The 25,320-nt window shown below is 45.6% G+C and overlaps 1 pseudogene; it reads left to right on the top strand.

Annotated features, from left to right (window-relative positions):
* Positions 1-13,631, top strand: part of LOC102970231 — a 42,498-nt pseudogene extending 28,867 nt beyond the window's left edge.
* The last annotated feature ends 11,689 nt before the right edge of the window (positions 13,632-25,320 follow it).

Below are 25,320 nucleotides of genomic sequence, written 5' to 3'. Positions count from 1 at the left end.
AAAGCAGAGGCAACCCTGAGAGGCATTGAGAACACAAGGCTTGAGAATTCATAGAAATCGTAGGGAGGGCTGCGGGCTTCCAAAGGGACTGGGGGGCTGGAGCAAGTTTCCTGGCTGCATGTTGGGTGAGGTTCTGGGGCTCCAGACTGTGTCTACAGGACAGTAGGAGGGGCTCACTGGGGGCACCTCTGCTCCTCAGTCCTGTCACGTATCAGTCGGATATTGGGATTCCACATGGAATCTGCACACTAGAGGGTCACGCTGCTCTCTGACCAACCACTGAGCAGTGGGTGGCTGCGGGTGGAGGACTGTCCCCTGTACCACTTGCACAGGCGTCAGGCCGTTTCTTAGCGAGCAAGTCTGCAGTGTCTTTGGCTCAGCCCAAGGCCGGCTTCCTGAGTCATCCTGGCCTGATGGAGAAACACAGCCTCACGCTGCAGGTCTGGCTCCCTTCAGTGTCTGTGAGTCCAGCAGTATCACTGGAGAATCCTACCGGCAGGTAATGTAAGTAATGTCTCCGGCATCTCCTTGGAGTGGAGCATATAATCCCTGTGAAGGTCTGCAAAGTTCATGGGCATCAGGACTTTCTCTTTGCGGCTTTTATTCACATGTGAGAATCATCTCAAAGGCTTCAGGCCAGATCCAACTCACAACTGGCATGTTATTTGGCCTGTACGGTGTTGAAAACTATTTAGGTATTGAAAAATCAGAGATTCCACATAAAATTTTGAATTTTTTTTATTTATGTTTATTTATTTTTGAGACAGAGAGAGACAGAGCATGAATGGGGGAGGGGCAGAGAGAGAGGGAGACGCAGAATCGGAAGCAGGCTCCAGGCTCTGAGCCGTCAGCCCAGAGCCTGACGCGGGGCTCGAACTCACGAACCGTGAGATCGTGACCTGAGCCGAAGTCGGACGCTCAACCGACTGAGCCACCCAGGCGCCCCATAAAATTTTGAATTTTAGGCTCCTCTTGAGAGAAGCTTTTGGCAACCCTGGCCATTTTCCTACATGTGGCTAAACTTACCTGGGGCAAATGCGGCAGCAGGTGCCTCCTGTACCTGACATCAGTCCTTCACGCACTATGGTCCCCACCCGACCCGCAGCATTCGCTTTATCATCATCACTTGCATTTGCACTTCCACCAGCGATGTGCCAGGAATGCACCCGGCATCCCCACACATCTCCCACGGAGTTGCGGACCTCAGATGTCATTGGGCATATCTCTCACCTGAGCATGGGTTTCTGGCCAGGGCTTAGAACTATGTGAGTTCGCTAAATTTTAGAGTCAAACATTTAATCTTGCTTTCTGCCTTCGTTCCTTCGTTCCTTCCTTTCTTCTTCTTCTTCTACTTTTTTTGCTGTTGTTTCGGATTTTTGTGATGAGAGTGCATGCTATGAGTATGGGGACTTAAGTCTAGACTTCTGCTAGGTCAAAGGGCGTAGGCTTTGCTCGCACTTTTCGTGGATCTTCCCAAGGGCGACCTGAGCCCATTCCTGGGGCTTTGAATCTTTGGGTCCCCATTCTGTCTCTCGCTCTCTTTCTCTCTGCAACGTGAATACAGGAAAAGTCCTGTGTGGTGGATTATCTCATTAGCAACGCCCTCATAGGAGAAGAGTCAATGGATGCTAAGCATGTCAGTAATTACGTTTTTGGTTCGAGGCCAGAGCCCTCTCTCCCTCCTTGGCGGCTTGCCAGCTCCAGGGAGAGACCACAGGCTTTGACAGCCCTGCCTAGAGAGCTGGGAGCCCCAGCCTGCCACTCTAGAGAAGTGAGCTATTTCTGAGTGTGTATGTGGGAAGGGTGGGAAGGCGGAAAGAAAAGTGAGAAAATGTATGTAAGCAAATATTTCGAGGGAAAGAGGGGGAAGTCATCCCGAGACAGCCTTGTAAAATAATTGACGAGATCCCGCCAGAATGAACAGCGGGCCCCGTGTCCCTTTGTAGCCCAGGGAGACATCACTGACTGCCAGCTGCAGTGTCAGTGCCGCCTGGAAGTCCTCGGGAAAATGAAGCCCGTCTCCGTTCCCTTGGCACCCGCCTGGGACTGCGCGTGGCCTGAGCCGCAGAGACGACTGTGATCTACTCCCCTGGGGTTTCCCAGGACCATGCCTGGAACGTGGAGGGTATATGGCCATGCCAAAGAGACTTCAGTGTGGTTTGCTTCCGGGAGCAGTGACGAGGACGAGAGAGGCGGGAAGGAGTGAATTTCATTCTTTAATATGAAAGAAAAACAACCAGAGAAGCTTGCGGCTGAGCAACAATCATTTCTTCCCACCAACCCTTTCCCTGTCTATACACTCAGCAGATTCGAAAACTAGCCCCCTGCCCGCCCGCCCTCCTCCACCTTGAAGGGGCAAATTGAAAAGGTGACCAAGGAGATTCTGAGTGAAGAGTGAAGAAATAGAACAGAGATGTGAGAACATCATGACGGAACTGAATCAGCTGCGTATTGGAGACAAATGTCCACGAGTGACTCAAACCAAGTGAGACTGCACCAAAATTTCAAGACTCTTTCAACGTGCAGGCTTTTCTTTGTTTCGGTAGTTTGCGGAAGTATATAAATCTGCTTCTCATTTATGTTTCTGATTCATGCTCCACTTAAGAGAGCTTGGATTTGATTCCTTTTGGATGTAGCAAAAGCTACCTTTCCCCCCGCCCCGGCTTTGGTTCTCAGTTTAAAAGACCCAGGCACATATAAGCAGTAGCTCAGAAACACACATTTCAACCTGGAAAGCTCAATAGAGCCAGATAGTCTTCTATTGATTAGAATCATTAAAATATCAGAATCTAATGGATGGGAAGGACGTAAGGGATCTTATTTCACCCACAGGAAACCGAGAGAAAGCAGTCGGGGAACCCAGCTTTTATGATAAGCTGGGAACCAGCAGCGTCGATGCCGAGATCACATAATGAACCTTGCTTTATGGTGACTTGGATGTGTTTCTGGGTGTCGGCTATTCATGTGGAGCAGGTGTGGTGTTTCTTCCAGCGGTGGATGCTGCTGGTGGTCCACTCAGATCCCTTCACGGAGCAAGTGTACCTGTCCTCGCCTGCTGTGAGTGTTGGCTGCCAATGGGACACAGCTGCCCCCTCCCACAGGAACAGGAGCCACCCCCACCTCAACATTCCTCAAGATTACAAGCCACCTTGACAGCCACAAACCCGACCAATGACTGAATGACGTGAGATTTTAAAGGTCAGCCCTGGGACGCCTGGGTGGCTCAGTCGGTTAAGTGAACGACTTCGACTTGGGCTCAGGTCAAGATGTCCCCACAGTGGGCTCTCTGCTGACAGCTCAGGGCCTGGAGCCTGCTTTGTATTCTGTGTGTGTGTGTGTCTCTCTCTCTACCCCTTTCCCATCCCCCCCCCCACTCTTTCAATAAATAAAAAATAAATAGATAAACGTTAAAGGTCAGCCCCTTTCCCTCAAGGGGGACAACTCCGGTGCAATTGATGCTCTGGAGCTCCCAGGGGGACAGGCTGAGCTAACCACATCCTTGTTCGGCCCCTCCCGCTGCTCGCCTCAGCTCCCCGGGAGCACTCCCAAACAAGAACCCTGGGGCAGGTTCTGCTCTCTTCCGAGGACTTTTTAGCTCAGACGCCTACTGTCTTCTGAAGGAAGTTCTCTCCAGTCCAGAGTGCTCTGCTGAACTTCTGTCCAACATCCTTGTCCAAGCTCCAGGTGAGTAAATGTTTCCAGTTGACTAACAAGAAAAATGCAAAGTCAAAACAACACTGGATTTCTTTCTCAGCTTAAAAGAATTCCTTTTCGAGTAATACTTCCTTTTTTTTTTTTAAGTTTATTTATTTGAGAGCACTTGCACAGGGAGGGGCAGGGGATGAGGGGGGAGGGGCAGAGAGAGAGGGAGAAAGGAGAATCCCAAGCAGGGATCCCAAGGCAGAATCATGACCTGAGCCAAAATCAAGAGTCAAAGGCTTAACCATCTGAGCCACCCAGGCACTCTTCGAGTAATACTTCCAACCCTCCTCTGTTGTATCCTAAAATGCAAAAGAAAAACAAAACAATAGAAAATGTCTCAACCCAGCAATTCTATTAACCGTGCTTACACAGCTCTTTCTCTTTCCCTCCGCCACCCCAAACTGCTCTTTATCTCCTCCTTATCTAGTTTCCACACAGCTGGAAAGACCATCAGATCTAGAAGGAAAATCAGCAAAACCGTACAGCTTTGTTGTAACAAGATGGCACTTCCTTCTGGACATCCATGTTTAAGCTCTTTGTCATTTGTATGATGGTGCTCGGGAGGTGATTCCCTGTTGGGGATCCATCCTGTTCTCGGAATTTTTATGTGGGTGGGAAGGACCTTGAGAACATAGTGACCATTTGCTGAGCGGAGTGTGGAGCTGTACTACATAACATCATGTGGCTTAGACCGTTGGTCAGAGTGACAGACACACTATCCCCCAGGGTGTGGGGGGCATAGGACTAAACACCTTTCCGCTTGAACCACACCGTGGGCAGAGGGCAGCACTTCAGACAGCAAGTAAGTAGGTAATTGTTGACCATCTGCAATGAAAACAGTGTGTGCAGGTTCGGATGGGCTTGGGAAAACATTCTCAACCTAACGCTCAATATTACTGAGGGCTCCATCTTCTGGTACATGGACATTTGTAGCAGATGCTGTTGATGGGCTTCCTGAGGGCTTTCCCCCACCACAGGAAATTGCTTAGTTGCGGTGGAAGAGACTGGGAAGTACAGGAGAGTAGGACAGTTACCATCAAACTAGGGGGGATGGGAAGAGTTTCACAATATCTTGGCTCCTTATTCAGCTGTGAGACCCCTCTGAGCCAACAGGTTCCTCCTTATGGAGGAATCCCAAGTCGGTGGGATTAAGCACCCCCCCGTCCCTCCCCCCCCCCCATTTCGGTTCCGTAGGGTCACCTCTAGAGAAACTACCTGCATCCAAGTCCTCATACTGGGTCTGCCTTGGGGGAACTCAAATAAGATCACATCCGTCCATTCATTCACCCATCCCCTTACCCATCCACCTGTCCTACTATGATCCCCCCTTGGGTTCCAGCTACTGTACTTGGGCATGGGCAGCAGAGAGGGACTCAAGAAAGTACAAAGCTGAACAAGATGTTCTCTCTCCTTCCAGAGATCTCTCAGTCTACCTGAAATAAATAATCACCACACAGTGGGGCAGTGCCAGAAAAGATAGAGACACAAACTGCTGTAAGAACTTGGAGGGGAAAACAACAGCCTGAGACATCCAAGGAAGCTTTACGAGCAGGCACCTTGTCTGCCCGTCTTGAAGGACACTTAAGTAGTACGCTGGAATGATGCCTTGCAGGAAGAGGGAGGATCCAGGGTTGGCATAAAAGGTAAAAGCTGACATACAGTTGAAAGTACACTTTTGATACTAGAATCCTTCTCAGCATCACTGGCAGTGTCTAAAATTTTCTCTCTTTCAGCAAGATAATTTTTTTAATTTTTAAAAAAATTCTTAATGTTTATTTTTGAGAGAGAGAGAGAGATGGAGTATGAGTGGGGGAGGGGCAGGGAGAATCCAAAGCAGGCTCCAAGCTCTGAGCTGTCAGCACAGAGACCGACACGGCCTCGAACCCACGATCTGTGAGATCACGACCTGAGCCGAAGTCAGACACTGAACGTACTGAGCCACCTTGGCGCCCCTCAGCAAGATACTTTTTGTCAATTAAATTCTTACATAATGTAAGTCCACTGATATTTATTAAGTGAACAAAGAAAGAGCAAGGATTTCCAGGTGGAGGGAGGAGAAGGTGAAAAGGCATGGAGGTATAAATGCGCAATTAGTTAGGCTTCTGGAGTGCAGGGTGAGTGGTGTCGAGTAGGCAGGTGGGGGCCAGATTGCAAAAACCACTAAATACCATTTTAGAGAACTTGGAGCTTGTCCTTTGGGCTTATGGTGGCACCACTGTAATGGCCCTAGAGTGATCTTTTAAACCACTTAAAATGTTTTTGTGTGTGTAAACAATACCTATGTAGTAGGATACTGTTTTTTAATCTACTCTGTCAGTGGATAAAACTCTTCTTTTAATTGGTATATTTAGATGATTCACATTTAAAGTGAATATTGATTTGGTTGAATTAATGACTACCATATTTGTACCTGTCTTCTACTTGTCGTTCTTAATCTTTGGTGCTTTAAAAACATCCTCCTCCCCTTTCCTGCCTTCTTTGGTTTTAACTGAGCATTTTCTATGATTCCAAATTATCTTCGCTCTTAATATATCAATTACATTTCTTTAAAAAGTATTTTTAGTCATGGCCCTAGAGTTTAGAATATGCATTTACAACTAATTCAAGTCCACTTTCAAACAACAGTATACCGCCTCACAGGTAACACATGCCTTGTACCAGTATTCCCAATTCCCCACTCCCATCACTTATAACAGTGCCCCCATTCAGTTCACTTCGAGCCATCTTGGACGATGAACTGGAGTGAGACAAAAATAATCTCAAATAATCTCAAATAATCTTGGAGGTAAGAGCCCGTCTGTGGTAGATTGTTTGTAAAGATGGCTAAGACGATTAATTATACCCATCCCTGCACAGTGCCCCTTTGCAAGGTGACTTTGCAACTTCTCGTCATTCCTCCACCCTTGGAATATGGGCTCGGCCGCATGACGCTTTGACCAATGGGTGTTGGCAAATGTGCCACGGGCATTGGGGCTTGGCCTCTTATAATTGGTGCATAAAAGCTCAAAAGCAGATCATCCCTGTTGAGAGCCTTGCTCAGTTCTTTCACAAAGAAACAAAGAAAACTTCCTTTTGCACATTCCCAGTTGTGGTCTGCGAAGCACAGACCTGTTGTTCTTGCCCCAGTGTCCCTTCTTCTGCACAGCTGTTAGCACACCGGCCCCCATCCATCACAGCTCCTTAGCTGCTGTGTTCATTTTCTGGAGGCTTCCAGCAGACAGCCTACTGCTCACTGGCCTTTTAATAGCAATGGGAAAACCCTGGCTCCAGTCACTGCTCTGGTCCTTGGGATTCACGAACACTTACGAACCTATCCATTTTATTTAGAAACAGCCAGAACACCGTGTGCCAGCCACCTTGCCCCCACCATACACACCTTGAATAGAAAGTAGGCAGGGCCTGAAGGTTTACAGCTGATGATTTAGAAGGCAGGGGGGAGCCCAAAGGAGCGCAGAGACGTCCTTGGAGCTCAGACCCTGCAGAAGTGGGCTTGCAGCCTCAGGGGGATGGTCCTTCCCTCCACCCCCAACACCCTGCTCATTCCCAGAAGACTTTGGTGCCAGCAGCACTTAACCACCAGGTTGCAATGTATAAAAATTTAAGGAGTCTGCTGTCTCAAAGGAATGAATCCCAGATCATTTGTTAATACTTCTGCCCCCACTTTTGTTCTTTCTTTCTTCCCTCTCATAACCCTTATTTCTCCAAGGAGGTTCGTTTTTGGAACGTATTCTGGAGAAAGCCTGAGGCAGGCATAGCCATTGCTGGGCCCGCTGCAGGGCTGGACAGTTGCAGCTACCCAGGCATGAAGCCCACCTTGCCTACTGGAGGGTCTGAAGCCCTTTAGAGGCCCTCTGTGGTCCTGGACAGGGCTTTCCGAGGCTTTGTTCCAGGTACCTGGGGAAGGGCAAGCAGGCTTCACTGGAAGGCCGAAGGGTAAGGGGACCCTGGCTCCCCCTCACCCACCTCGGCCTCATGTCAGCCTCCTAACTTGGAAGGGCAGTCAGGGAATCAGGTCATCTGGTCTTCACTGGTGAGAGTCAAAACCAACATTCCTGTTGGGGTCTGAGCACTGTAACCCCGCTGGCCCGGGAAAGCCCACCAAGAGGCGATGTGGCATGGTGTCAGAAACGTGGTCTTGGGGCAGACAGGCTGGAACTATTGGCTATGTGGTCTTGGCCAAATTACTTAACCCTGCTGTGGCTCAGTTTATTCATCTGTGCAATGGGATTATTGACTGTTGTCAAGCTTAAAGGTAATATAAAAAGTAAAGCCATTGCCATATAAACATTCAGCCAAAGAAAACAGAAGGAGTTGATGCTCTCAATATTATTATAGCAAAATAGTGGTAATAATAGTAAAATATTAATAATAATAATAAGAGGAATCATTATTAATGCTGGGGGTACCAAATCTGGTTGAGGCACGTATACATGCTGCAGTCTATGAACAACAGAGTCAGGAATGCAGAAGCCAAGGAGATGGGGACTTGGGACAGGGCAGGGGGCAGGATCTCAGGGCCACGTCCACCAGGCTCTCCACTGGCCCCATCCGATTGTCACTCCCTTCTCCTCCTTTGCTGTGCAGGACTCCAACCCCTGGCCAGTTCTCAGCCATCTGCCTCAGTTTACCCGCACATGTGTTTGACAGGGAATGGACGGTAGCATTTGGCTGTGGGAGGCTGGTTGTGCCCACCTCCTGTGCCACAGGGTTTGACTGGGTCCTGGATGGCCCTTGGCACTTCCCCCACAGTGTCTCTTTGTGTCCTGGCCTTCGGGGGCACAGTCTCTGGGGTTCACCAGGGCGGAGCTCCTTCCTGTCAGCACAGTGGCTCCTGCCACTGTGCATAGCATCCTAACGAAGACAAAAACGATGAGTCAAATCAAACAGCTGTCCCCAGAATTACTGGGCAGGAGGAGGCCCAGGCTCCATTCGTTAGCAAAACCAGTCCTGGTCATTATCTTTAATACAGAGACGGAGTCTTCTCTGCATGTTCATTTACTCCGTTCACTCTTCGTGGGCCTAGGATTTGGTTCAGAAATCAGGTCAACAGTTTCGGCGTTGCAATTTGTTGACAGAGTGGTTTTAAAAATGTTCCTACGTTCTTGTTCTGGCACTGTGGAAAAAAACACTTGGCCTGAAAGCCTAGAGATCGGAGTTTGAATTCTGACTGAGCCACTATCTAGGTGACCACGGGGAAGGTGTGTGAAGGTGTCTTCATTTGGGTTCTTCCAAAAGCTGACCCTGAGATAAAGACGTGGGTGCAGGGAGCTTATCCGGGTAACACGGTGGGGAGGAAGAAGCAGGGTGGAGAAAATAACAGCAGCGGGTATGGTAACCGTCGATCAGCGGGCATCGGTCCTGCTGGGGCACATCTGAAAAACCATGATGAACACTCTTAGAATTCTCCCAGAATCCTGGGGGCCTGTGGCATGAGCCAGTTGATTCCTAGGTCCCTCTTGAGGGTCGCTCCGGGTATATCAATGCCTCCAAATGTCACTTGTGCTTGTGGCGGAGCGAGTTCTCACGTGCAGGAGAAAGTCTCGGGTAAAGAGGAAGGACCACGTGTCTATCAGAGGTGGCCACCTCATGCAGGAACTGTTTCCCACAGCTGCAGGTGAGCTCAGGAGGGTGCAAGGGAGGAGGTGGGGCACCAATCACACTCACCACAAGGGCGAAACTATCACGTGAGACGGGAGGGCGCAGGAGTGTCTGAGCTCATTGTTCAGCATCTATGAAATACGTATTTTATGTTCTCCGTGTCCAGTTAACCACCTTTGGCTAAGCATCCCCACTTGGAAGGTGCCCAGCAAGTTTGCTGCAGCCCAGGTGGCTGGTGAAATCCAACATTCCTTTTCTCCTTCTTCCTCAGTGAGAGGATTTCTAGTTGGGTACATGGTCACACAGAAAACAGACCATGTATCCAGCCTGTCCTGAAGACGGGCGTGGTCATGAGATTCAGAACGGACTAAGGTGATGTAACTGAAATGATGGCACAGCTATTTCTGGGAACCTTCTTTCAAAACAGCCTGTGCGTGCCCTTTGCCCTTCTCCCTCTTCTGGTCACTTCCTCCACCTTGTGCATGGAATGGAATGTCAGGCTTACTTGCTTGGGCCACACAGGAGTGGAACTACAGGGAGCTGGAAGGAGGCTGGGTCCCTATAGACTTCATCAGAGAGCTCATCACACAAGCCCCCAGCTGAAGAGCTCCAACTATTACCTAATAGAGCGATACCCTTTTATCTTGTCTAAGCCATGATGCTTTGTGTCTCTTCCTACAGACTAACTTCATCTTAATGGATATAGTTGCTCGTGGTTCTAATTGTCCCCCCTGAACTCAATGTTTATTTTCTTTAAAAATAACTAAGCATGGACAGACCAATGGCAAGCAAGGAGATTGAATGAGTAAGCAAAAATCTCCTGACAAATAAAAGCACAGAACTAGATGGTTTCACTGGTCCTATGATAATACCAATCCTCAAGCTTTTCTTAAAAAAAATAAAGAGGGAGGAATATTTCCAAACATATTTTATGAGGCCAGTATTATCCTGATACCAAAGTCAGATAAGGACACTATAAGGAAAGAAAATTCTAAGCCAATAGCCTTGATGAACACAGATGCAAGAATCCTCAACCAAATAATAGCAATTAAGTTTAAGAGCACAGTAAAATGATCATACATCATTATTCAGTAAGATTTATTCCTGGGATGTAAGAACGGTTCAACACCCACAAATCAATCAGTGTGATACACTGCATTAACGGAATGAAGGGTAAAAATCATACGATCATGTCAATATGTGCAGAAAAAGCACTTGACAAAATTTAACATCTTTTCATGATTAAAACTGTCGACAAAGTAGGTGTAGAAGGAATAAACTTCAACAGAACGGCCAAATATGACAAGTCCGTAATTAACATCATATTCGACAATGAAAGAGGAATAAGGAACATTAGGACCACAAGGTAAGTACTTACTCTTTCCGCTTTTATCCGACATGGTACTGGAAGTACCGCCACAGCAATTAGGCAGGAAAAAGGAATAAAAGCATCCAAACTGGAAATGAAGACATAAAATTGTCTGTCTGCAGATGACCTTATCTTATGTATATATAACCCTAAAGACTCCACTGAACAGCTGTGAGAACTAATAAGTGAGCTTAGTAAATGTTCAGGATAAAAAAATTAACATTCAAAAATCAGTTGGGTTTCTATGCACTAACACACAAACTATCTGAAAGCGATCCCATTTATAACAATATTACAAATGACAAAATCCTTAGGAATAGACTTAACCAAGGAAGTGAAAGACCTATACATTGATAAGACATTGGTGAGAGAAAGTGAAGAAGACAATTTAAAAGATATTCCCCTTTTTGGGATTGGAAGAATTAATATCGGTTAAATGTCCCTACTACCCAAAGTGATCTACAGATTCAATGCAATCTCTGTCAAAATTCTGATGTCACTTTTCACAGAAATTTTTGAATCCTAAAATTCTTATGGAACCTCAAAAGCCCTGATTAGTATTCTCGAGCAAGAAGAACAAAGCTGGAGGCCTCATACTTTCTGACTTCCATGATGTTACAAAGCTATCATGATCAAAACTATGTGGCACTGGCATAAAAAAACATACATAGAACAAGGTACTTAGGAACTGAGTAGAGAGGCCAGAAATAAACCTATACATTACAATCAGCTAATCTTCAACAGGGGTGCCAAGAATATACAATAGGCAAACAATAATCTCTTTTTTTAACGTTTATTTATTTTTCAGAGACAGAGAGAGACAAAGTATGAGCGGTGGAGAGACAGAGAGAGGGAGACACAGAATCCAAAGCAGGCTCCAGGCTCTGAGCTATGAGCACAGAGCCCAACGCAGGGCTCAAACTCAAGAATAGTGAGATCACGACCTGAGCCGAAGTCAGGTACTTAACCTACTGAGCCTCCCAAGTGCTCCCAAGAATAATCTCTTTAATAAGTCGTGTTGGGAAAACTGGATATCCACGTGCTAGAGAACATAACTGGACCCCTATCTTACACCAATCAAAAAAAAAATAAACTCTAAATGGATTAAAGACAAAGAAAGTTTAGGGAAAAGGATCAGGAATCATGCTGGTCTCCCCTGCCCTGTTTGGAGGTTGCCGTCCTCTTCCTGTGTGTGGCCAGACTTCCATGAAGCCCTTAACTGTCTGCCTGCTGGAATACCTGAACATCTGGGGACTCTGGCTTCACCTGTTACCAATAGCCACTGGCCTCCAGACACCTTCGCTGTTAAGAAAGATCATTATCTTTGCGCCCCACATGCTGTTGGGACCATCTTGCCCTCAGAGCTCTAGGTAGGTGTACCCGAAGCTACATGTTCCCACTGCTCACCTCAGGGTTCACATGATGCTGAGAGGAGTCCCCACATGTGACACCTGCCACTCCCAGTGTCTGCGTCCTCCCGCTCCCTAACTGAGGCCCTCCCAGGCGGCACAGGAGCTTGCTCAGCCTGGGCATGGCAGCCTACAAGTGTGGGGGTTTCACACCCGAGGGACAGCTCTCACCCAAACAGGGGGCCTCTAGTTAAAGTTAGCTTTCTATTCCTCCTGGGACAACCCTGAGGTTGTTCTACATAGTTCCTCAGAGAACTATTCCTGGCAGGGGGGATCACCAGTTGACCACGGTGGAGACCCACTCATTAACACACTCCCATCTCTGGATCACCTCCCTGAGCAAACCACATGCACCCAAATCCTTATTTCAGAAGCCGCTTTGGGTGAACATGGACACTACCACAGCCTAGAGAGATCCAAAGCCTTCTTCAGAATCTCCACCAGTCTCGAGGAGCTCTCAGGCCTCTGTTCCTGGCTCACCCATTCAGACCTGCTGTCCCTACTTGTCCCCACACACCAGTGTGATCGTGGAACCAGCCCCTCGCGGGTGCCTGGCACATCCATCCGCACTGGGTTCTTCTCGAGTTCTGTAGACTTCACTACAGACTCTGGGCTGCAGGATTCACATGACTTTGCCCTCTCTCTGGCCTCCCCTCCTCCATCCTATCACCTCTCCTCCCACAACCCCTCCCTCCTGCTCACCCAGGAGCTCTCGGCTCTCCTCCCTCTGCTCTGCAAGGTCGTGTAGCCTGGACGCTGTGGCCTCCACACCCAAGGAGCTGAACCAAGCCTATGAGGTTGTTGGCGGAACAAAGAGCAGTCAGCAGGACCCGCTTTCCTCAGAAGAAGGTAAGGTGGCTTTTGTCTGTACTACGCATGTTGACACAGAGCATGTGATGAGATGTGTGTTGCCCAAGGTCCCAGAGGGAAGTAAGTGGCTGTGGCATATCTGCTGGAGCCCACCCATATCCCGTCAACACGTTTCCATACTAAAATCTGCCTATGGCAACCCCGTGAACTTTCCACCTAAGTGCCCCATTTCCCAAGGCCACAGAGTTAGCAGCCTCGACTGATGATGGAAGGGTGTTGGTGGACATCTCTCACAGGGAACAGCTCTGTGCCTCCTTTCCCACAGCGCTAACTGCTGGCTAACTCCTGCCATATCTTTTACTCTCCCTCATTTCCCCAAGATGAGGTCTCTTGGCCTTATCTCCCAAATCAACTACCTGCCTCCGACTCCTCCTGTCAGAGTCTGTGTGTGGGTGGGGGGAGAGATCACAGAAGAAGACAGTGGCAGAGCTGGAATGTGAACCCATGTCCGGCTGACCCCAAAGTGATGTTCTTTCCAACACTCCACGTGTGGTCCTCATCGGATCTCCCCAGCATTTCTGCCTGTTGCCTGGTTCCCAGCATCTCCTGATAGTCAGGATGCTATTCAGTTCCTGACTGACGGTCCCTTTCTCCCAGGGTCCTATCTAGTTTCCAGTCACTCCCACCCTGACTTTCTGGCCTTGTCTGGGGACCACACGCTGAGCTGGGAGCTCTCATCCTGAGACCGTGGGAAACCCTCCTCACCCTGATACTGTGGGGGTGTAATTATTCGTGGCTGTGGTTTGCCTGTGGCCTGGAGTTTTCCAGGCTCTTTGCAATCATTTAGATGCAACCTGCCCAACGTTTCTGTGATGTGGCCAGAGGAAATTGCCTCTTTGCTTTCTTGGCTCCCTCCTTAATGCCTTTGAAACGGGCCACCCTGGCCCAGTTCACAGCCTGTGAGGCTCATCTGTCTGCAGTTACGTGACCCCACCCCCACCCCTCACAAGAAAAACTAATCAGAGCTAGAACCGCCATTCCCGAGCAGGGGAGTCGATCATGGTTTCAGCAGGCCCTGTAAGGGTCACCGGTACAGCCAACACTATGGATCAGGGGCACTCGGATGTCATACATGGTGACGGGGGCCTGTTCCTGATTCACTGGCCAAGTGGGGTCCCTCCCAGGGGTTCAGTCTGTCGTAGGACACTTCCTACACCCTCCCAGCTCCTAACTGTATAGAAGTCTGTTCCTGGGCCAGAGAACCTGGCTGGGGGTGAGGTATAATAAAGTATCAATGGTGATGATGGGGAGAACCAAAGAACCACATACAGAGATGAGCTTGCTCTTCAAGCCCATTCAAAGCTTTCACTGAGAAGTTCGTTTTGCCCCTCCCATCTGTCAGCTGGTCCCACTGAGGACGGGGACCAGCCTGGGGACTCCCAGAGGATAGGACATTAGCACTGTCCTTCCCCCAAGTGAGAAGCAAGCAGAAATCTGGAGGCGAGCCTGGGTGTGAGGCCAGGGGCTACTTGCTATTTGAGGAAGGGGATGCTTCCTAGCTGGACACAAAAGTTCACCAGGTGGCTTAGTTGGCAGGGAGGAGAGCGCACAGAGAGGGAAATGTAGCTGGGATGTGATTGTTGGATGTACACATACAATAAAAATGCAATGCAATCTAGCCAGAACACCTCTGCATTTGGCTATGAATGTCTAACAACAGTATACTAGAAAGAGGGTTCTGGGTGCCCATAAATTCATACTTACTGAAAATTTAATGGGTTCCTTAGTTTCTCTAAAGCTTTCCGAAACCTCAAATTTTACTTTCACCTTTACGGTTATTTCTTTAACGACAGACATCCTGAATAGAAGGGCGATGCAATCGCCACCTTGGCCCTTGGCCCTTCTCCTGAGAAAACAGATTGTCCCTCATGTTCTTGTTGGTGGGGTTACACCGGCATTGATAAGGTAGACGGTTAAAAACCCACATCACTCAGCATTGCTAGTCAGAATGTAAAATGGTGCAGCTGCTATGGAAAACATTATGGTGGTTCCTCAAAACATTAAAAATAGAATCACCATATGATCCAGCAATTCTACTCCTAGTTATATACCCCCAAAGAATCGAAAGAGACTCGAACAAGTATTTGTGCACCAAAGTTCATTGCAGCATCATTCACAGTAGTGAAAAGGTGGAAAGAGCCCAAGTGTCCATTGATGAATGAACTGATAAACAAAATGTGGTATATACCTACACATAGTGGAGTACTATTCAGCCTTAAAAGGGAACGATGTTCTCAAACATGGTTGAAACCTGAGTGTATTATGCTAAGTAAAATAAGCCAGACCCAAAGAACAAGTGTTATATGATTCCATTTATAGGAAGTACCTGGAACAGACAAATTCATAGAGACAGAGAGCAGAGCGGTGGCTCCCAGGGGGTGGCAGCGGGGGTGCATGGAGAGTTAGTATTTGATGGGCACAGAGCTTCAGCTGGGGATGCTGCGAACTTCTGGAGATTGATGGTGGTGGTGTTGCTTAATGCTACTGACTTATACACTTGAAAATGGTTAAAACAGTAAATTTTATGTTATGCATGTTTTACCACAACAAAAATGTTTTTTAAAAAACCCATTCATGGGGCGCCCCGGTGGCTAGGTTGGTTAGCATCTGACTCTTGATTTCAGCTCAGGTCATGATCTCATGGTTAGTGAGATCGAGCCCCACATTGGGCTCTGCACTGACAGTGTGGAGCCTGCTGGGGATTCACTCTCCCCCTCTCTCTCTGCCCCTTCCCTGCTCATGCTCTCTCTCTCTTTCTCAAAATGAATAAACTTCAAAAAAAATTAAGCCATTCTTTGAGCATGTTTGTGATGTATACTTTCATTATGTGTACAAAAATCCTTTCATTTAATCCTTCTAGTTTCTCTACATGAATTACAACACAGCACTAATAACCCTCTGTTTTGTGCCCAGCGGGGCTTCTTCGCCAAGCAGGTACATTTCACTACATGGTTTCAGGATCTGGACTTACCATCAGCTTTTCTTGGGTGGTGTTACAGGGAGGGAGTGTGAGACCTGGGGGTTCCTGATGCCTATTCCTTTATTCTGTCAGTGATCTACTTTCCTGGAAGAAAAAAGGTTAAAATATGCTGAAAAAGACTGCAAAGATTGCCCAAACATCTTGGGTAGCAAATGGGTCATAAAGAAGATGGAAAATGCAAAATGAGCTTCGATGAGTAAGGTATACGTGAATCAGAAGCAGGGGACAGAAATACATCTGAAATCTGGGCAGGCTTAAAAATTAAGGGAAAATGGTGCTTAGCAAAGTTATTTGTGGTTTTTCAAACTCAGATAAAGAACAATAGAAAAATTGTTCCAGATGTTCAATGAACCTTGGAACAGAGCCAGGCCCACCCTACCCAGTGCTGTCTGAGGAGGGAGAGAGAAAGGGAAAGAAGTAATAAAAGAGGATGGAGGGTTGCTTCTGGTGTGTATATTTAACTGTGAAACTAAACACAAATGATGGAGGACGACAAGTTCTCTGAGCCTGCGAAGCAAGGAATACCAGGGCGACCTGAGTTCCTGAATTTAAAATTACAGGAAAGACATTTAAATTAGCTCCAGTGCTGCACATTGGGTACCTTTCCTCTGCAGGAATTCAGGGTTAGAGAGATTCCTGTAGGGTGTACTGGATTCTTCCTCTCTAATTGCACTCGGGTTGCTTTATGCGATTCTTCATATTTTGGCATTGTTTTCTGAATTGAAAATTTTGTCATGTTAATTTATTTATAGTCTAATAGAGGCTCAAAATGCATAGATTTTTACTGATGAGCCATAGTAATTAATTTGCTGCTGAGCACTGGAGTTCTCATGAGAATGCTGTGGGTGAGTTTCTGGTAGTTGTTAGTCGTTGCCATAAGATCGGGTTGAATCAGCCCCCTACTGTCCTACAGAACATATCTGAGTTTAGAATAAAATGGTTGCTATCTAAAGCTGCCCAAGAAAGTTTAAATAAGCTGAAAAAAAGGCACACTACCACTCAAGGAGTGCCTCAAACTCCACCAGCTCTCCAACACTAAGGTTGCCCGTATGTGCCAAAGCAACTGGCAGTTCATTCAGTACTCGCTCAATGCCAGCCTGGGGGGGGGGTGCTAGCAAAAGAGGACTTCAGACTTTAAAGAATTCCCAGGCTAGTGGGGGCTGACTATGAACAATCAGTCATCATATAATCTCTTAAATGTTATTACAGAAGCTGTGCACAGGGCTTTAGGAACTCAGGTGATCTAGTGAACAGTTCTCTTTGTGTGCCTGTGCATATGTGCAGGTGTGTGCGTGTGTGTGTGTGCGTGTGTGTGTGTGTGTGTGTGATCAGAGGAGACCCCAGAGAGACATTTGTCTTCTGTGTTAAAGAACGAATAGATTTTCAGAAGGCAAGAGTAGGGGCAATTCCAGAGGGATTGCATGCAGAGAGGGAACCACATGAATAGAACTGATCATGATTCAAGACAAAATATAGTTTTTGTGAAGGAAACAGGATTGATTAAAAAACAAAAAAAATAGCTTGTCCTCCTCCTCTTCTCCTCTCACTTCCCCCTTTTCTTCCCTTCTCTTCCTGTTTTTCCCTTCCATTCTCAAAACGCAATTCACTCTGCAGCCATTAGGTGGGGCAAAGCAAGTAGGCACTCTTGCCCAAGGTGGTCATGGCAGCCCAGAGGAGCAGAGCTCAGGCCAGTGCAAGGGCACTCACCTGGGGAGCCATCAGGAGATCTGGTGTGGGGTGATGGCATATGCACAGAGGGGCAGCCAGGCATGGTGAGACAGAGCTGGCAGAGAGAAAGGTGTTCTCCTAGAGGAACACCTAACCTGAGGTGAGGAGGGTGTCCAGACAGTGGCAGAGCAAGCAAGGTGAGAGAGACGAAAGGCAGACAACAAACTCAAGATTGCACTCATTGGTCAAGTTCATTTATTCATTCAACTAAAGTGCATGGAGCACATACCGAGTTCCTCATCCTGGAATCAGGGAGGCACAGATGAGCAAGGTGGGCACAATTTCCACTCTTACAGAGCTTAGGGTCTTTGGGGAGAAACTGCCCAAAACTAAGGGAGGAAGAAACTAATATTTCTTGCAAAAATGTAGGCCTCATAACGTATATTGGCTGCAAATAAGACCAATGAAAATCGTACTCAAATGCTTACTGCCAGTGTGAGTGGAGTGACCCAACACCACCATCCCAAAAGGATCACAAACAGATCACGTCCAGAAACATTTGTCTAGATTTGCCAACACTTAACCAATTCTTTGCTCCTTAATGGTTCTTCCATTCCGCTATTCCAGGTTCTCTTTTGTTTTCCTGCTGAAGCACATACTTTAGTGTTTCTTTCAGAACATATCTATGGCCTTGCTGGCATTTTTGGGTCATAGTTTAGCTAGCATAGAAGTTTGGTTGGAGAGTTCTTTTCCTTCAGCGTTTTGAAGGCACCACTTTGTTTGGAGGCAACCATAATTCTTTTAAGATGCCTGCTTCCAAAAGAACAGCCAAGCACATTGACAGCAATATTTCTTTTATCTCTAGCACCTTTTGGGATAATCTATTTGTATTTGATGTACTGTTATTTTATTACATTATAACAAGGTGTGACTTCATTTTTATTTAATCTGAGATACAAAGTTCAGTCTAAGAACTTTGATTCTTTATGTCTTTGAACATGATTCTTCTCCATTCACTCTATATTCTCCTTGAGGTTATGTTGGTCCTACTCAGTCTTTTATTCATATCTCTTCATTTTTCTTTCATATTTTCCATCTCTTTTTCCCTCTGTGCAATTACTGGGTGGTTATCTCAGCTCTACCTTTTTTTCTATTAATTTTCTTTTCCCCTATATCAACTTGTCCAATGATTTTTTTGAAAATGGCTTTATTGAGATATAATTCACATACCACAAAATTCACCATTTTAAAGTGTATAATTTGGTGGGTTTTAGCATATTTACAAGCTTGCACAGCTATCATCACAATGTAATTCCATTTTCATCATCTCAGAAAAGATACCCTTTATCCATTACTAGTGACTCCCCATTTACTCCTCCCTCTATCCTCTGGAAACCAGTAATTTACTTTCTACCTCCATAAATTTACCTACTTTTGATATTTCATATACATGGAATTATGTAACATGTGATTGTTTGGTCTGGTTCCTTTCACTTAGTGTTATGTTTTCAAGGTTCATCCATGTTGTGGCATGTTTTAATACTTCATCTTTGTATTTTGGGGGGGCTGAATGATAATCCATGGTACAGATAAACCATATTTCACTTATCAGTTTATCAGCTGATGGACATTTGGGTTGTTTCCACATTTGGCTGTTATAAACAATGATGTTATGGTTATTCGTGTACAACTTTTTGTGTAAACATATTTTCAGTTCTCTTTGGTATCTACCCAAGAGTGAAGTTGCTGGGTCATAGGTTAACTCCATATTAAACTTGGCGAGGGACTGCTGAACAGTTTTCCACAGAAGCTGCACCATTTTACATTCCCACTAGCAGTTTATAAGGGTTCCAATTTCTCCACATCATTGCCAACACTTGACATCGTGCGTCTTTTTTATTATAGCTCTCCTTGCCTTGCAGGTGAGAAGTGGTATGTCACTATGGGTTTGATATGCATCTCCCTAGTAACCAATGATATTGAGCATCTTAATGTGTTTTTCATTGACTATTTGCATATCTTCTTTGTAGAAATGTCTACTCAAATCCTTTGTGGCTTACTTGTCTTTTGACTATTGAGTTGTAAGTATTCTTTATATATTCTGGATGTATATATAACTCGCAATATATACTGTACCATTCCAGGGTTGTCTTCAATTTCTTGATAGTATTCTTTGAAGCACAAACGTTTTAAATTTTGATGTAGTCAAATTAATCTATCTTTTCTTTGATTGCTTGTGCCTTAAGTGTTCTAAGAAATCTTTGCCTAATCTAAGGTGATGAAGATTTACACCAGTTTTTTCTTCTTGGGGTTTATAGTTTTAGCTCTTAGATTCATTTTGGGTTAATTTTTGTATCTAGTATGAGGTAGGATTCCCGATTCATTCTTTTGCACATAGATATCAACTTGTTGAAAACTTCTTTCTCCAGTTGAATTGTCTTCGCACCTTTGTCAAAAATCAGTTGACTAACAAATGTAAGGGTTTATTTCTGGACTCCTAGCTCTCCATTGAGCTATGTTTGTCCTTCTGCCAATATCACACTGTCTTGATTACTGTAGCTTTGTGGTAAGTTTTGAAATCAGAAATTAGTTCAACTAGCAACATTAGCAACACTAGTGGGGTTTTCTTGACTCCTTCCTGGCAAAGCAAAGAAAAAGAACAGAACTCCCTCCTGGAAGAGTTCTCCTATAAAGACTTCCTTTCTGGAATGTAATAAAAACAACAGACACTAAGTTGACTGTCTACTTACATTGTCTTGTTTATTGTTATTTTTATTATTTTCATTTTACAGATGAGGAAATAGAATATGCTAGATGTATTCCAGCTGCCCCTCCAGACTCACACTCTGTGCTCCAGGGACTTGCCTCTATGGGGTCTTTAGCCTCTGGCTTCCAACTGACTTTGGCAGGGGAGTTCCTGAAGAAGGTGAGAGGTGGGATGCTTGAGGCCAGGGCTCTCTCTCAATGAGCATGCTTCTGTCTAGCCTATACCCTTCTCAAAGCAGGTTGTTCCCTACAACTCCCTTCTTCTGGGTTCTGGAAATCACACTGACCCCAAACCCCTCTATGAGATAGAGGTGGTGACAACTTCTGGGAATTGTAGCTCCCCACCCCCGCTCGCCACCCATGTGGGTCGATGAGTCTTAGAGCTTTAGCTGAGTGAACCCCTTCTCAGTGTCACCCGTTCAGCAGGCTCGGGAAGATGCACTCTGAGGAAGGCCTCAGGGAAGATCCACCTGATGGGGCAATTTCTAGAAGCACTTACTCTGAGGTTCTTTGCCGAAACATGTAATATTAATGGTAGTAGTAGGTGAAGCGACTCCTAGCAAAGAAGCTTGGGAAAGCATAACGGAACTTCCAGAGGTGAAGTGCAAGGCCATGGAACTCTAGCTAAAGACTCTGCCTTGAAAGGCCATTGGACTCTGCCAAGTTTGGAAAACCACTTCGTCTTTCACAGCAAACTGAGAGTGAGGGAAAGCCATAAGTCAAATGTCAAGGTAACTCCTAGCAGATGAGCCCATTAGCAACACTTCTGAGACATGCAGCTTTTGAGAACCTTGTGAGGGACTTTGAAATGATCTGGGCAGGATTCAAGTGTCTTCTTGGAGAATGCTTTGTGGAGAAAGGGAGGCAACACCTATGCAGAACTTGGAAATTACAGCATTTCCCTACTACAGAGTGTTCTAGCATGCCCACTGCACAACAGCATGTTACTCCACCTTAGAGCCTTTAAAAACTTAACCCTTTGTTTAGGAAAAGTTTCTCAGACCTAAATATTTCAGTGGACCCCAACAAATCTTTGACCTGGAGCTCACATTTTGTTCACCTGATGTGCACATTTTGTCATTTTGCCTTATCAATTTTTTTTCTCTCTTTCCGTTTATAAGGTTGAACCGTATGAAATATATACATTATTCATTCCTTTCTTATTTTTGCCAGACGTTTGAGAGTAAATTGCAGAGACCAAGACCCTAGACCCCTAAATACTATACATGTACCTTCTAAGAAAAAGGACATTCTCTCACATAACCGTATTCAGGAATAAAATTTGAGGAATTAACATTGTTACAACTGCTAATGGCCCCAATGCCATTTTTTGTAGCAACACTTGCCCCCCACAATGTAGGACACAATCCAGCATCACACCTGGCACTTAGATGGCAATTTTGGAACAATTTGGTTGGTACTTGAGTTACCTGGGATTTATCATGGATTCAGGCCTCTGCTCATTGGTTCTGATTGGCAGGGGAGCAGTCATTTCTCACCAGAGAAAAAAGTTTCCAATGTGCCTAAGATGAGAAAGACCCTCTGCTCCAGGACTCAGAGAAATTTAAGGGCTTTAGATGATTCTCCAGAGAGAAGCCAGGATGGAAACCCTGGGAAGGAAGCTCCTTGCTGGGCCCCCACTCAGTGGCACCAATTCTCCAATGTGCAACTTCTCAGCATTTCTGCCCACCCGGGAGTGAGCAGTTCTCAGATGTTCTTCCCAGGGTTGCCTGTTCTCCTCTGGGGATTCCTTGTCCTGGATTCCGTGTTCCCTTGGCTTTGAAATCAAAGAGGAATAAGGCCAAATCCTGCTCTACCCGGCTAAGCAATGGTATATTGTTAGACCCCAGCTACGAAATGCGGGCAATAATGTCTGCATTGGTAGTTCTTAAGGATTCAAAATAGTGTCCACAAAATCCTGAACACACAGGCTCTCAGTAAAAAAGGAAAATAGTTTTTTTCTCAAAAATAAAAATATTTTTGTTTTTTTCTTAAGATGAAATCGTCTTTTTTCGCAATAAATGTAAAGTGGAAACTTTAGCTCACCTGACCTTATTATATATGTATATCTCTGTGTGTGTATGTATAATATATATGCATATGTATATATATGTGAAGATAAACATTATATATAGCGCATATATACACACACCTGATAGGTGTTGATTGACTGGATCAATCTATCATCTACTTACAGGTACGACTTCCTGGCTCTCTCTGTTACAGAAACAAAGAAGAGGCAACAGCAGACTCTGGTGACTGAATAACCCAACACCAATTCCGATACTTTTTTTTCAATACCGATCTCCAGTATGGAAGTGGCAGAACATGAATATTTTTTAGCTACAGGGGGCCACAAGACATAGTTCTGGTCAACAGGATGTAAGCAGGAGCCTCTTGGAGGCTATTGGGAAGGATTGTGATTTTTACTGAAAAACAGCCCTCCCTTCCTCACTTTAATAAAAAGTTGGATTTGGTGCTCTTCAGACACAGAGGTTCATTTTCACATTTTATGAGTCCATGCTGCCCCTGGACACAGAAAGTGGGTATCTCTGCTTCTAGATGCCTGGTGATGAGGAAGGACAGAGCATGAGAAAGAGAGGGAGGAACCCAGGGAGGGAGGGGTATTGGAATGGAAGAAAGAATATGGCATTTGCTATTTTCCACAGCAAAAGGAGAGGTAATGGAAATGTGGCAGCAAAGCTCCTGATGAGGCAGGAGTGTGGACACTGTGGTATTATTTTCAGCTGGTCAAACAACCCAGGAGGCTCATGGTTGTACTTCATGCTCAGCAGTCACTGCATGCCGTTTAGGACATCTCATGGTGGTGGTCCGATCCTTGGCTTCTGTATTCTTATTTGGGTTGGTTCTTATTTGTTTTTCAGCTAGAGTGTCAATTCTACACTCTTTAACTCCCTGTCAGCCTCTAGGATGGAGCCTTGTACACCGTGAACTGTCAGCATGTTTACTGATTTCTTTTGAGAAAAGTAGATTTCGGTTGAGGTCTCCTGCTGCCTAACTGTTGTCACCTTGCCCTTGTTAAGGCAGTGACAACTGCACAGGAAGCAGATGTCAATAGTTTGCATGCCCATGACATCCCCATATACACTTCCAGCCCACTTCGCTCCATGTCTGCCCCCATATCCAGCTGCCCCTCTGTCCCCAGCATTTCTACTCCTATGGCTCAAATTCCTCGCACACAACAAGTCAAGGACCAAACTTGTGGTCTCCCTACCCTCCCCCACAAACCTTTCTTTTCCCCAAATGGCACCAATAATTCCTCTGGACACCTCCCTTGTCCTTACACCTTATATCCCATCCATTGTCAAAGCCCATTAACACCATCTAAATAGCACTTCCCTCCATCTCCATCCCAAGCCTTTGCCTACCTACTGGCTTTCTCACTTGGACAGCTCTAACAATTACTTCTCATTGAGGCTTGCTCCCCTCAATTTTTTCTGCATTCAGAAGCCCAGGGTAGTTTTCCAAACAAAGAAATAGAAATTGAATCATATCTCTCCTTTGCTTAAAACCATTCCATGACCTATTATTACCTTTATAATAAAGACCAAAATTGTGGCTATGGCCTTAAGGATATTTCTGCCCCTGGAACACTGCTTCAGCCTCAACTCACTCCTTTCTGAGCTGTGCTTTCCAAGAAACAGACATGTGTTTGCATGAAGTTCCTCCAACACTCCCTATGTACTCTTTCCTTGGGGTCTTTACTCCTGTCTAGAACACTCTCCTTCACCTTCGTTTCAGTTCAAAGTTACTTTCTGAGGGATGCTTCCCCAGTCCTCACACAGCCCAGGTGGGCCCTCCTATTACACCCCCCCCTACAGAAGCAGAGTGCTTTTCCTTTGCAGCATTTATCACAGTTATGATTATTTGTGCAATTTGATTAGTGTCCATCTTGACGAAAAACCTCATGAGCACAGAGCAGTGCTCCCAACTGAATCCCAGTAGTATCTAAAACACTGTGTAGCAAATTGTAGGTGCTCAATAAACACCTTTTGAAAAAATGAAGCAATGACCAGGTAGATGGACTAATGATCAATAGTCAGATCCTAGATTCTTTTTTTGCTGTTGAAGGCAAATGTTGCCCTATTTTACATTCCTGACAGCACCTGTAATGTATGAGGGTTCCAATTTCTCTACATCCTTGCCAGCACTTGCTACTTTATCTCCATCCTAGTGGTATTTCACTGTGACATTCATTCATATTTCCCTGATGACTAATGATAAGCATCTTCTCATGTGCTTATTGGCCATTTGTATACTTTCTTTGCAAGAATGTTCATTCAAATCCTTTCCCCATTTTTAAATTGAGTTGTCTGTCATTTTATTGTTGAGTTGTAACAGACTGGACCTTTATTAGATACATGATTTGCCATATTTTACAGAAGCCTTTATCTTTGCTTCCTGCTGAAACTCCCCTAAAATGACAGCAAGGAAATAAAATTAGATTCATTTTAGATAGAGAAAACAAGAAGCAAAAAGACATAGACAAGAGACTTCTAAAAATCTTTGGAAGCAAACAGGATTTGGAGCCATGGTCTCTGACTTTGCACATGGAGGCAGTCATAGCCTAAGTGCTGAGAAGGAATGAGCCCACCCTGCAGAATTATGAAAAATCCCAGGGCCCTAAAACACCAAACCACAGAAGTTGAAGGGCAAGCAGGGGTAAAACACTAGCTTTGTCTACATACAGAGTGGATGAACCCTGGGTCTCACCCACTGTTACCCACAAGAGATGAGAAGTTTCTTTTCTAGAAAAAAAGATTCCTTTCAGACATTTCAGATTCAGTGACATGAGCACATGAGAGGTGCCAGAGAGGTATGGGGCTCACGGTAGCAGATAGAATGAAAGTCTGTATCCTGAGCAGTTCCTTTCTTGTTGCCTTGCCTTGTCCCTAAATGTGGGCATCTAGACACCTCTACTCCAGGCAGAAGACTGA

The sequence above is a fragment of the Panthera tigris genome, chromosome C2 (assembly GCF_018350195.1).
Source record: "Panthera tigris isolate Pti1 chromosome C2, P.tigris_Pti1_mat1.1, whole genome shotgun sequence".
Taxonomy (NCBI): domain Eukaryota; kingdom Metazoa; phylum Chordata; class Mammalia; order Carnivora; family Felidae; genus Panthera; species Panthera tigris.
Note: the sequence above shows the minus strand (reverse complement) of the source record. Positions and strands in the feature narration are given on the sequence as shown.